The sequence below is a fragment of the Antechinus flavipes genome, chromosome 6, assembly GCF_016432865.1.
Source record: "Antechinus flavipes isolate AdamAnt ecotype Samford, QLD, Australia chromosome 6, AdamAnt_v2, whole genome shotgun sequence".
NCBI lineage: Eukaryota > Metazoa > Chordata > Mammalia > Dasyuromorphia > Dasyuridae > Antechinus > Antechinus flavipes.
The window spans coordinates 1,745,789-1,760,037 of record NC_067403.1 but is presented as its reverse complement, the minus strand read 5'-3'; the positions used below and the strand labels follow the sequence as shown (position 1 = coordinate 1,760,037).

Sequence of the window (14,249 nt, the reverse complement as noted above, 5' to 3'; positions counted from 1 at the left end):
AATAATTCTGATTTCTAGAGAGGAATGCAGGCTTCCATCTAAACAAACTTCTAGAAGTAGAGACACATGGATATGAGTAGGACCCAGAGCTGGAAAGGGGGCTTACAAATCATCTTGGCAAATCTCTTCATATAATAGATAAAGAAAATGAAATCAAGAAAAGTGACTTTCCAGGGTCATCAGTAATAAATTCAGAATTTGAATCTGGACCTTTTGGCACTAAATCCAATCTCATTCCTCTGTTGAGCCCTTGAGAGGTGTTCTAAAGGGAAAGCAGCTGGAGTGTTAGCAGAGGAGGTCAAATTGCTGAGTAATGAATGGGTTCTTCTTCATTTCCTTGACATATGAAGCAATTCTCTGAAGTCATTAGTTCCCCAGCTCAACTTCATAGAAAGATAGAGATGGAGAGATGATCAAAACTCATTTTAGGGATGCCTAAGCGAAGGGAGTGTGATAAAGTCCACGCATTAATGGCTGCTGTTGGGCTAACTTGGTTTGTCAGGAAGCACAGCTGCTTGGAATGAGCAATCAATGCTACTGCTTAAAAAGAGGATGACTGGGAGCCCGCCTCCAGACTTGGGGAGGATCTGCAGGGCTGCGGTGGCTCGAATTCAGACCTGGAGAATTGGGATTCAGCCTGAAGATAAGCAGAGGTAAGAGAAACTTGTATATCTTGTTTCTTTGTTGTTAAGATATTCCTTGTCACTGCCAGACTCAATTCTTGGGTAGAGATTCAAGAGTGCTGAAAGGAAACTTTAGAAGTCATTGAATTATGCCCTGTTTTCACTTGTGAGGAGCCTGAGGCACAAAGGAGTTATTTATAAGAGGGTAGGTTTTAGAATTTAGGAAGAAGCTGAGAGGTCATTTAGGCAACTTATCTTACTTTGTAAATGAGACAACTGAGGCTTGGAGGAAACAAATGATTTGTTCAGGGTCACACAACTAGTATTTAAGGTGGAATTTGAACCTGGAACCTCCTTACTCCAAGCCCAACATTCTATCTTCCATATGATTTCTCATTTCAGTAAACTTTATATCTTTCAATTCAAAAAGCATTTATTAATTATGAAGTATATGCAAGAAACTATTTCAGGCGGAAGGGACGAGTCATTTCCTGTCCTGAAGTATATACGTGTGTATAATATATATTATACATGTGTGTGTATATGTAAAAATATAAATATATAATCTAACATAAAGAATATGGCACATACATATATAAAGAGCAAAGAAAAGACCCAGATAAAGTGAATAAAGGTGAGAACTCTTTTGTAAGTGGAATCGGAGAAGCTTTCATACAGTGGGGCGCTGGGCTTAAAAGAAAGGGGAAAAAAAAGTCAACAGGCTGAAATGAGATGGAATTGTGTTCTATGAATTGGGCAGGAGTAAGACTAGCCTGTGTAAATTCAGAGAGGAGAGAGCATGATATAACTGGGGAACTGGCTAATAGCCAATAGTCTGGATAGACTAGTTTATAGAAATGAGATATATGAAATACTGGAAGTTCAGCTGGAATAACGCTAGGAAGGTCTTACATTGTAGCCTTCCTATTATTGCATGGTTTTCCTGCCCAAGAACAAACAATAGCTCCCTATCTCTTTAGAGATCAGTTCTAAAAAGCTCCCTCTGATATCCAGGGCCCTTGAATCTTCTTACACACTCACTTAATAATAAGGGTAATAAGGTTAATCTTTCAATAAGGCTAATCTTTCTATTACTCTCTTAAGTTCATATTTTTGGTGATAGGGACCAAAAAAAAAAAGTAGTCTTTCCTTTTATCTCTGCTCCAATTGTCCCTCTCTTCAAGGATGCTTTTTCCTGTCATCTTTTATTTTTTTCTCAATTCCATGTAAGCAAAATTTTTGAACAGTATTTTTTTTTTTTTTTTTGGAGAACCATATCTTTTTCCTTATGTCCTATAATATGTTCCTTCTTCTGTTTGGTCTTACATTCTTCCCTTATCCTTAAATCTGACAAATGAAATATTCCATGCTCTCCTAATATGCTTCTGATACATACTTTATGTCTAAATGATATATCCATTTTGATTTTATTTTGGTAGATGGTGTGAATTGTTGGTGTATACCTAGTTTCTATTAAACCACTTTCCAGTTTTCTTTTTTTTTTTTTCTAATACTGAGTTCTTGCCCCCAAACCTTAGATCTTTGTGTTTATCAAACATTAAATTACTATGGTAATGTACCTAATTTATTCCAGTGATCTCCCACTCTATTTCTTAGCCAGTACCAACTTGTTTTGATGTATACTGTTTTTTAATATAGTTTGAGTTCTAATACAGCTAGGCTACCTTCCTTAACATAGTTTTTATGACCTTTTGTTCTTCCAGATGAAATTTGTCATATTTTATAGTTATATTTTTTGGTTGATAATTTGATATAGTATTGGATAAATTAATTTAGGTAGACTAGTCATTTTTATTACATTGGTTTGGCCTGAGCAATTAATATTTCTACAATTGTTTAGCTACAACTTTATTTTATTAAAACTGTTTTGTAATTATGTTCATTTAGTTAATGGGTTTGTCTTGAAAGGTAGACTCTCAAACATTTCTTATTGTCTTCAGTTATTTTAAAATGAATTTTTATTTCTGTATCTTCCTGCTAGGCTTTGTGGATAATATTTAGAAATGTTGATGATTTATGTGGGTTTGTTTTATACTGTGCAACTTCACTGAAGTTGTTCATTATTTCACATAGCTTTTTAGTTGATTCTCAAGGACTCTAAGTATACCATCTTATGTGCCAAGATTGATAGTTTTGTTTCCTCTAATTCCATCTTTTTTTTTTTTTTTGCTTCTCTTATTGCTGAAGCTAATTTTTCTAGCATAATGTTGAAAATAGTGGTGATAAATAGTGGTGATAAAAGGCATCCTTAGTCTATTTATATTTGTTCTCGCTCAGGTTCTTAGGCATAGGCATTGCATTTTGTCAAAAGCTTTTTCTGCATCTGTTGAGATAAGTATATGATTTCTATTGGTTTTGTTATTGCTGTGGTGAAATATGATGATATTTTCCCACTATTGAACTGGCCATACATTCTTGGTATAAATAACACCTAGTCATGATGTGTGATTTTTGTGATATATTTCTTCATAATTTCCTTGATAGTATTTTATTTTAAATTTCTGTCTTGATATTCATTAAGGAAATAGGTCTATAGTTATTTTTCTTCTCTGTTTTTGTTCTTCTTGATTTAGTTATCAGTAACCCATTTGTATCACATAAGATATCCCATAGTACTCCTTTTTTTGACTACTTTTCTGAAATGATTTATACAATGTTGGAATTAATTATTGTTATTTTTGATTGAGTTCATCTGTGAAACTATGTGGGGCTGAGAATTTTTTTTCCCTTCGGGATAGCATTGGCTTGTTCAATCTTTTCTAAGCTAAGATTATTAAAGTATTTCTATTTCCTTTTCTACCAATCTGGGAAGTTTTTAATTTTTATAAATATGCATTTTACACTGTTAGATTTATTGACATAATTGGTCAAAATAGCTCTTAATAATTGCTTTAATTTTATATTTGTTTTTATTTGTATCTATTATTTACTTCTTTCATTTTTAATAACTTATTTTTCTTTCCTTTTTAAAAATCAAATCAAACAATGATTTATTGTTGTAGAAGTCTTTTCCTCATAAATTTAAGTCTAATTGTTATTATTTCAATGGTTTTCTTATCTTCAAATTTTTTAAACATCTTTTTTTGATTTTTGCATTGGTGATTAAATGGGAATTTTTAAACTTGGCCTTCTAGTTTTTTTTTTTTTAATTTGCATTGCCAGTTCATTGATAGGTTGTATATTTTATTGATGTAAATATGTAGCAATAGAAATTTTCTTTTATTTTTTTTTTTATTTTTTTTTTAAATTTTTTATTTAATAATTACATTATATTGACACTCATTTCTGTTCCGATTTTTTTCCCCTCCCTCCCTCCACCCCCTCCCCTAGATGGCAAGCAGTCCTTTATATGTTGGATATGTTGCAGTATATCCTAGATACAATATATGTTTGCAGAACCGAACAGTTCTCTTGTTGCGTAGGGAGAATTGGATTCAGAAGGTATAAATAATCCGGGAAGAAAAACAAAAATGCAGATAGTTCACATTCGTTTCCCAGTGTTCTTTCTTTGGGTAGAAATTTTCTTTTAAATCTTTCTTTGGGTACATCCCATAAATTTTGGTATGTTTGTCTCATTGTTTGCATTTTCTTTACATATTTATTTTTCCTTTGACCTGTTTTTTTGACCCATTTATTCTTTAGAATTAGATTGTTTGGTTTCCAATTAAGTTTTAATATATGTTTCTATAGCTTTTATTGATAATTTTTATTGTATTATGGTCTAAAAAGGACGTGTGTATTTTTTAATTTTTTTTTGCATTTGGTAGGGAGGCTTATATGCCCTACTACATAGTCAATTTCTGTGTAGTTCGTATGTACAGCTGAGAAAAATGTATACTCTTTTCTATTTCTATTCAATTTTTACCAAAGGTCCATCATATCTAACATTAAGAAAATTCTATTCATGAACATTTTTTTGTTTTATTTTATGGTTAGTATTATCTGGTTCAGAGAGGGGAAAGTTTGGGTCTCCAGTAGTATAATTTTTCTATTTCCTTTTGTAATTCATTTAATTTTGCCTTTAAGAATTTAGATGCTATATCATTTGGTGCATTTTATTTCACTGCCTATGGCAGGAGTGGGGACCATGGACCTTATAAACCCCTTGAAATAATTTGTTCTGGTCCTACAAAGACCACTGCAAGGGGAATGATGAACTGAAAATTAGGTACCAATAATCCTCCTCCTGTTTGAGCTTTTACTTTTTAGTTGTTATTTTTTCCCTGTTCTGGGTAAATGTTTTTTTTTTTCCTTTCCCCACTGCTACTTCTCCAAATTTGCTTTCTCTTCTACTAGCCCTTCTTCGACTACTTTTATCTCTTTCCCTTCCCACTTCCTGTGTAGTAAGAGAAATTTCTATAACCAAGTGAGTTTATAGGTTATTCCCTTTTTGATCCGATTCTGATGAGAGGAAGATTTAAGTATTAACGTGCCACCCTACCCACCTTCTACCTCTATTTTATTAGCTTTTCCTTGCCTGTCTCTTATATGTGAAATAAATTTTCCTTGTCTTCTCCATTCTGTCTTCTTCCAATGTAGCCCTCTGTCTCACCCTTTAATTTTATATATTTCTGTGCCTCAGTTTAACCTTTTCTCATAGAATGTGAGATGAAAGGTCTGAGTTTTCTCAAATAAGATTAGAGACCAAACTTAAGGCAATTGGATGTTAATTGGTTACTGTGGATTATACTTCAAGTATCTTGTCTTTTCAGTGTTCTGAGACGAGATGTATTTCCATAAAAAGTAAAGCTGTAGTAATGATAATGTTCTCAAGTGTCTCCTGCTACAAATATCTTGTACAGTGAGTGTTCTGAGACTAGATAGATGTATTTCCACAGAGAACAAGGATGTGTAACCAAAATGTTCTCAGAGAGTCTAATCACAAATGTCTTATTCTCTGAGTGTTGTGAGTTGAGCTATATTTCTACAGAGAGCAAGATTGTGGTAACCAGAATGTTCTCAGAGTGTTTGTGTCCTCAATCACAATTAGCCTATTTTCTGAGTATTATGTAGTTGGGCTGAAATTTTTATTTCCATGTCCTTTTTATGGGTGAGAGGTCCATAGGCTTTATACATTGCACATGTTTTCCAAATTTGTTGGATTTATTTTTTTTTCTCCCTCCCACAATATACTTACACAAATGTTAGATTCTACAGAGATTAATCAGGCAAAGGGAGAGGGGCATGGGAATGAATGGAAGCTGTAGGGATGAAAGGGAATGGAATAAGAAGGTAGGTGGTAGGACCTCAAGCTGCCCAGCACCCTTTTCTGACTTGGGGAAATGAGGAGCTCACTCCTCTTTCTTTTCCATACATAGAACTGACCCATTTTATTTTTTGAAAGTATGCTATTGTAATCTATCTGTGCCTTCTGTCCATGTATATATTCACTTTATCTTCCTAAATGATGATAAAATTCTTAGGCGTTATAATTATCTTCCAGTACAGAAATGTAAACATTTTAACCTTATTGATTCCGCTGTGATTTCTCATTTATTTTTGCTTTTTATACTTCTCTTGAGTCTTCTATTTGGAAGTCAAATTTTTCATTCAGCTCTGTTCTTTACATAAGGAATGTCTGAAATTCCTCTATTTCATTGGATGTCCATTTGTTTCTCTGGAGGATTATACTCAGTTTTACTGGCTAGGTCATTCTTGGTTGTATTGCTAGCTCTTTTGTCCTGCAGATTATCATATTCTAAGTCTTCCAATCCTTTAATTTGGGGAATATTAAATCTCGTCTGAATTTAACTATGAATTCATGATATTTATTTTTCTTTCTGTTTGCTTGCAATATTTTCTCTTGGCCTGATGGACCTGGAATTTTGTTGTAATATTTCTGGGAGTTTTTGTGTTTGAACCTTTTTCAGAAGGTGATCAGTGGATTATTTCAATTTTCATTTACTATCTGGTTATAGGATATTTGGTGGATATTTAGGGCAGTTTCCTTGGTAAGTTCTTGAAAGGTATCAAGGTTCTCTCTCTCTCTTTTTTTTTTTTTAAGAGCTTTCAGATAGTCCAATAATTCTTGTGATCTTTCCTAAATATATTTTTCATCTCATTTATTTTTCCAATAAGATACTCTTCTATTCTTTTATTCTTTTGATTTTGTTTGATTACTTTTTGATTTTTCATGGACTGATTAATTTCCACTTACTCCACTTCTATTTTTAAGAGATTATTTTCTTCTCTGTTCCTCCTTTTTCACTTGCCCAGTTCTACATTTTAACAAGTTCCTTTTTCCAGTGATTTTTTTTTTAAATTTCTGTTTTCAATTGTCCACTTCTATTTTAAGGAGTGCTTCTCTTCAATGGATTTTTGTGCCTTTTTCTTTACTGTTTTGCCTATTCAATTTTTTAGATATTATTATCTTCAGGATTTTTAATGGTTCTTTTTACCAACCTGTTGGATCTTTTCATAATTTTTTTTGGCATCAATTATTTCTTTTCCCAATTTTCCTCAATCTTTTTTATTTGATTTTATAACTCCTTTTTTAAGATCTTCAAGGGATTCTTGTTAAATCTGTGATCAATTCAGATTTTTCTCAGAGGTTTTGCATGTAGTTGCTTGATTTCATTGTCATCTTTTGGATTTGTGTCTTGATCTTCCCTGTCACCAAAGCATCTATTCCAAAAACCACTTTGGATCCAAGACTTGAACCCAGGTGTCTTTCCTCCTAGGATACCATACTTTCCACTCTTACAAATATATTATGCTGGCTCACCCCTTGATCCTGGAAAGAAGTAAGGTGCTTCAACACACTATATGAACTACAAACTAAATGCATCAAACTATCCAAAGATTTGTTTCATGTATAGATTCATGGGAAAGAAGCACATGAACTAAATTTTCTCAACAGAAAATTTGTATTCTCTGTAATAGTTTCTTCACCAGGTAGTTTCAGAGAAACCTAGAAAGACTAATAGGAACTTGTGGAATGTAAAGTGGGCAGAACCAGAATAAGTCAAATAAAGAAAATGGCATTGTAAATGAAAGTAACTTTGAAAGATTTAAGAATTCTAAAGACATAAAAACAAACCATGATTCCAGAGAACTCATGATAAAAAAAAATGCTAACCATCTGTTTACAAAGAGGTGATAGACATATAATGCAGGTTTTCATTAATTGGGGGAAAAAAAAAAGGATCCTTCATACCTTCTACCTCAGCTGGACCATTTGAGGGCTAATTAGTGTTCTTTTCTCATTAACTTTATTTTCTTCCTGGTAAGAAGAACATAAGGAAAAGAACTTGTGACAGGATTAAAATATAAGGAAAATGTTACCCTTTAAAGGGTTTTAAAGGGTATTCTGCCAGACAACATATACTTGTGCACTTTCTGAGGAGAAACTGTCATTCTAATGTTCAATTACTATTTGCTCTGCTTTGTTACGTTCTAATCAGTTTATAGTGTGAGAGATTTTTTTTAAAAGGTTTAATTCTTTTGAAAGCAAATTTTTCAGAAAAGAGTTACAACTAGAGAAATGGGGGAGAATAAATAGAGTTGGACAGAAATCTTGAAAGGGTAAAAGATTGTATTTACATCTCTCATATTCCTTAGAACAGTAAGGAATCTGGTTTTCCTCTTGTGGGAAAAATTATTTAACATATCTCTTATATGGCAGTCTACCTGCTCGTTCATCTATTTCTAGTTTGTCATTCTTCATCTTTTCTCCCAAGCCTGTTTACTGTTTTCTACCCCAATCTAAATTCTATTTGCTTCAGAAAGCATTGCCTTAACTTACTTTTTCTTTTTTATCTTATGACTTTTTAAATATTTTTATTTCCCCCAGATGATTACTGCTTTATAGTAGAGTTTTAGGTCTGGTATGGCTAGATAAATTTCTTTTATATATTTTTTTCCATTAACTTCCTTGATATTCTAGACCTTCTGTTCTTCCAAATGAAATTTTAATTGTTTTGTTTTCCCCATGATCTCTAAAATATTTTTGGAAGTTTTGTTGGTATGGCATTGAATAAAGAGAATAATTTAGATAGATGTCATTTTTATTATATTAACTCAGACTAAATATGAGCAATTAATATTTTACCCAATTATTTAGATCTGACTTCATTTGTGTGTTAAATGTTTTGTAATTGTGTTCATATAGTTCCTGGATTTGTCTTGGCAGGTAGATTCCCAAATTTTATTTTGTCTATGGTTATTTTAAATAATATAGCTATTATTATTAAATTAAATTAAATATTAAATAAATAAAAATAATCTATTTTAAATAGATTTTGTCTTTCTATCTCTGGCTGCTGGGTTTTCTTAGTAATATGTAGAAATGCTGATGATTAGTGTGTGTTTTATATCCTGCAACTTTGCTAAAGCTGTTAATGGTTTCAAGTACATTTTTGGATGATTTTCTAGATTCTCTAAACATATCTAAACAATAAACATATTCATAACAATGAATCCCATAGTTTCCAAAGAATTTAAGTGGTGAACCACTCAAAAGGCAATGGAGAAAGACTTTATGGGTTCAAGTTGGCCTCAACAGATGAATTGATCAATAAGCATTTATTAAGCCAGATGCTGTATCACATTCTGAGGGTACAAAGACAGAAATGAAAGCGATCCTGCCCTCAAAGAGCTTCCATTGTATAAGGATTAGTTGAAGGGGCATGTTTTTCTGGAGAAGAGAAAACTTAGAGGCAACATGGCAACTATCTAGAAGTATTTGATCAGATACCATGAACAAGAAGGATTAGCTTTGTTCTGCCTGGCCAGGAGACCCAAATGGGAGTAGCAAGTTAAAGGCGCAACAGAAGAATTTTTAGACTTGCCTTCCAGTAGAATGGTCTGTGTCTGCATGTCGTGTTTCCTTCTCTTGAATCCCCTTCAAGCAGAGATGAAAAAGTCTTTGCTTTCTGGAGAAGGAAATGAGAAAGAACTCCAACATAATTGTCAAGAAAACCCAAATGGCATCACAGGGAATTGCATATGACCGAAAAAACAATTGGATACCATTTATTTTAGTGCTTGCCATATGTCAGGTACTTCTACATACTTTTAATGAAGAATTATGTCCCAGAAGTAATGTAAAAGATTTCAGACATGCAGAACTAGAAAAGAACATGACTTTTTTTTTTCCCATGCAGAAAGAAAGGAGGTTGTCCTTGTGCTTACCCACCTCTTCTCCCAATCAGGTAGTATATCACACTTAGTACATCTATAATATCAAGATAACTAGCTGAAGATGTTAATCTTTGTGATGAGACCATATGGATGGATTGTAATCTATGGAGGGGGTATCTGGGTGTCTGAGAACAGAGGTCTATCAAAGTATTTGGAATATTTAATATTATCCTCAAAAATACAAATATTATCTTTAATTTATAGCTAAATCAATAGCCAGTGCAAAGTTGTCATATATTCAGGGTCTTATAGTTTGTAGAGGGAAGATTCCAATTCAGTGTTGTTTTTTTGTTTTTTTTTTTTGACTTCCAAATTCACTATGTTTATTAACATCACAATGCTAAAGTTAAAGAACAAAAACACAAACAATAAAACCTCTTAAAATGCTAGATAAGAAATCTAGTTGCTGTACTTTCACAAAAGCTTTTTTTCCATCTATTGAGATTATAATATGATTTCTGTTTTGGTCTTGATGTATTTCCAGCCCTATATTCCTGGTAAATCCCACTTGATCATAGTGTATTATCCTGCTGATAGGTTATTATAATCTCTTTGCTAATATTTCATTTAAATTTTTTGCAACAATATTCATTAGGGAGATTAATCTGTAATTTTCTTTCTATGTTTTGGCTCTTTTTGGCTTAGGTAATGGTACAATATTTGTGTCACAGAATTTGACATGACTCCTTCTTTGCCTATTTTTCCAAATAGTTTGCATAATATTGGAATTAATCTCTAAATACTTGGTAGAATTCATTTGTAGAGATTTTTTTTCTTAGGGAGTTCATTAATAGCTTGTTCAATTTCTTTTCTAAAATGGAAATATTTAAATTATTTCCTCTTCTGTTAATTTGGACAATTTGTATTTTTGTAAATATTCATTTCAATTAGATTGGCAGATTTGTTGGGATACAGTTGGGCAAAATAGCTCCTAATTATTGCTTTAATTTATTTCTCATTAGTGGTGAGTTCATCCTTTTTACTTTAAAATAATGCTGATTGTTTTTTCCCCTTTTCTTTTTCTAATCAAATTAACCAAAGGTTATTTATTTTGTTGTGTTTTTCATAAAATCAAACCTTAGTTTTATTAATCATTTTATTAATAAATAGTCTTAACTTCAATTTTATTAATCTGTTTTTATTTTCAGAATTTCTAATTTGCTATTTAATGGAGGGGAGTTTATTTTTTTTTTAACTTTTCTAGTTGTATAACCAATTCATTGACCTCCTCTTTATTTTATTCCTGTAGGTATTTAAAGATATAAAATTTTCCCCTTAAAACTGTTTTGGCTGCGTCCCACAGGTTTCAGTATGTTGTCTCATTATCATTTTCTTGGATTAAATTATTTTTTATGATTTATTTTTTGAGTCATTCATTCTCTAGAATTAGATCATATAATTTCCATTTGGCTTTTAGTTTTTCTTTCCCTGTCCCTTTATCGGGTATAAATTTTTATTGTGTCATGATCTGAAAAGAATCATAACTATTTCTGCCTTTCTGCTTTAATGCATGGTCAGTTTTTCAGTAGGTGCCATGTACTGCTGAGGAAAAAAAAAGTATATTCATTTCTATTCCTATTGAGTTTTCCCTCAAGGTCTATCTAAGTTTTCTAAGATTTTATTAATGTCCCTAATTTATTTCTTGCTTATTTTGTGACTGGATTTATCTAATTCTGATAGGAGATTGAAGTCCTCCACTAGTATAGTTTTGCTGTCTATTTCATCTTGTAACTGGCTTAAGTTCTCTAAGAATTTGGTTGATGTATCCCTTGACGCATATACATTTAGTATTAATAAGACTTCATTGTCTATGATAACCTTTAACAAGATGTACTTTCCTTCCTTATCTCTTTTAATTAGATCTATTTTTGCTTTAACTTTATCTGAGATCAGAAATGCTATCCCTGCTTCTTTTGTTTTGGCTGCAGCATAATAAATTATTCTCCAGCCTTTTACTCTTACTTTATATGCATCTCTCTGTTGAAATGTTTCTTGTAAACAACATATTGTAGCACTCTGGCATTTAATACAGTCTATCTGCTTCTGTTTTATGGAAGAGTTGGATCCTATTCATATATAATTATGATTACTAGCTCTGTTTTCCCCTCTATTTTAGCTTCTTTTCCCCTGTTTATAGTTTTGTTCTCTTTCCACCTTGTCCTTCCTTAGTAATGTTTTGTCTAAACTACTCTGCCCCCTCTTCTATCACCCCTCCTCCCTGTTTTTACTTCTTTCTCCTTCTTTCTTATGTAGGAAGATAAATTTCTACACCTTGCTGAATGATTGTTATTCCTTCCTTCCTAAATCGAAGAGATTGAGCTCAGACAATGTTCATCTAGCTTCCTCCTTTCGTCTTCTATTGTGCTTTTTCATATGATCTAATTAATCCCATTTTACCTCATCTTTACTCTTTTACCAGTACAATTCTTTTTCAACACTTTAATGTTTTTTTTTTTTGATATCATCACAAAGTGAATTTATACCCACATCCTCTATCCATGTATGCCCCTTCCAACTGTCACAATAAAAGATACAGTTCTCAAGAGTTATAATTATTATTTTCCCATCTTAAGGATATATAGTTTAACTTTGTTTTTTCTTTCCTATTTAACTTTCTATGCTTTTTTGAGTTCTGTGTTTGAAGATCAAAATTTCTGTTAAATTCTGGTCTTTTTTGGTAGGAATGACTGAAAGTCCTTTACTTTATTGAAGATCCATCTCCTCCCCTGAAAGGAGTTCAGTCTTCCTGGGTAGTTGATTCTTGATTGTAACCTTTTATTCATTTGCCTTCTGGAATATGGTTTTCCAGGCCTCCAATCTTTTATCTTAGAAGTTGCCATATTTTAGAAGCTGCCATATCCTGGGTAATTCTGTCTATTGTTCAGTAATATTTTAATTGTTTTTGTCTGGCAGATAGCTATATATATATATATATATATATATATATATTAAAGTTCTGGAGTTTTGCAACAATGTTCCTTTGGGTTTTCTTTGTGGGATCTCTTTCTGCATATGATCAGTGTATTGTTTCAATAACTATTTTGCCCTCCAGTTATAGTATATAAAGAGAGTCTCCCTTGATCTCTTGAGGAATGCTACAGACATTTTTTTTTTTTTGTCAAGGCCTTCAGATAGGTCAAAAAATTTTAAAATGTCTTTTCTGGATCTATTTTTCAGATTATTATTTTTTTTTCAATGAGGCATTTAATTTTTTTTTTCATTTTTTTGGTTGACTGATTCTGAAAGATCCATAGAGTTCTTAGGTTCCATTTACATTTTTTTTTATGTATGATTTTCTTCAGTTAGCTTTTGTATATCTTTTTCCATAAATGATTAATTCTCCTATTTTTGCATTTGGCCAATTGCATTTCTAAGAAACATTTCTTCAGTGGAATTTTTTTTTTTTTGCATTTGTCTAATTGTATTTTTTTTTAGTTAAAAGCTTTTTATTTTTAAAATATATACATGGATATATATATATATATATATATACATACATATATATATATATATATATATATATATATATATATATATATATATATTTACATTCACCCCTACTAAACTCTGTATTCTAATCCCCCCTCTCCCCCTTCCTTACTTCTTTCCCCAATCAGCAAGTGATCCAATATATGTTGAGCATGTGCAATTCCTCTATATATATTTCCACAAATATCATGCTGCACCAAAAAAATCAGATCAAAAGGAGGGAAAAATGAGGGGAAAAAAGATGCAAAAGAATGAAAATATATTGTGGTCCACACTTGATTCCCACAGTCTTCTCTCTGGGTACAGACGGGTCTGGAGGTTATTGGAACTGGTCTGAATCACATCATTGTTGAGAAGAGACATTTCCATCAGAATTGATCATTGTATAGTGTTGCTGTTGGCATATATAATCTCCTGTTCCTGCTCATTTCACTTAGCATCAGTTCATGTACATCTCTCCAGGCCTCTCTGAATTCATCCTTCTGATTGTTTCTTATAGAACAATAATATTCCATAACATTCATGTGTTATAACTTATTCAGCCATTCTCTAATTGATGGGCAATCACTTAGTTTCCAGTTCCTTCCCACTACAGAAAGGGCTGCCATAAACATTTGTGCACATGTGGGTCCCTTTCCCTCCTTTATTATCTCTTTGGGATACAAGTCCAGTAGAAACACTGCGGAATCTAAAGTTTGACAGCCCTTTGGCCATGGTTTCAAATTGCTCTCCAGAATGGTTGAATCAGTTCACAACTCCACCAATAACATTAGTGTTGCAATTTTTCCACATCTCCTCCAACATTCGTCAACATCTGCCATCTTAGCCAATCTGAGAGGTGTTTTGTAGTGGTATCTCAGAGTTGTCTTAATTTGCATTTCTCTGATCAATTGTAATTTAGAGCCCGTTTTCATATGACTAGAAATTGTTTTAAATTCTTCACGTGAAAATTTTCTGTTCATATCCTTTGACCAT

General features: G+C 32.2%; 1 long non-coding RNA gene across 1 annotated transcript in view; it reads left to right on the top strand.

The window, feature by feature from the left end:
* Positions 1-513: 513 nt before the first annotated feature.
* LOC127542076 (uncharacterized) overlaps positions 514-14,249 on the top strand; it is a 37,999-nt gene continuing 24,263 nt past the window's right edge. The window contains exon 1 of the long non-coding RNA XR_007948546.1: positions 514-653. This is a non-coding gene — a long non-coding RNA (uncharacterized LOC127542076). The remainder of the gene's footprint in view (positions 654-14,249) is intronic.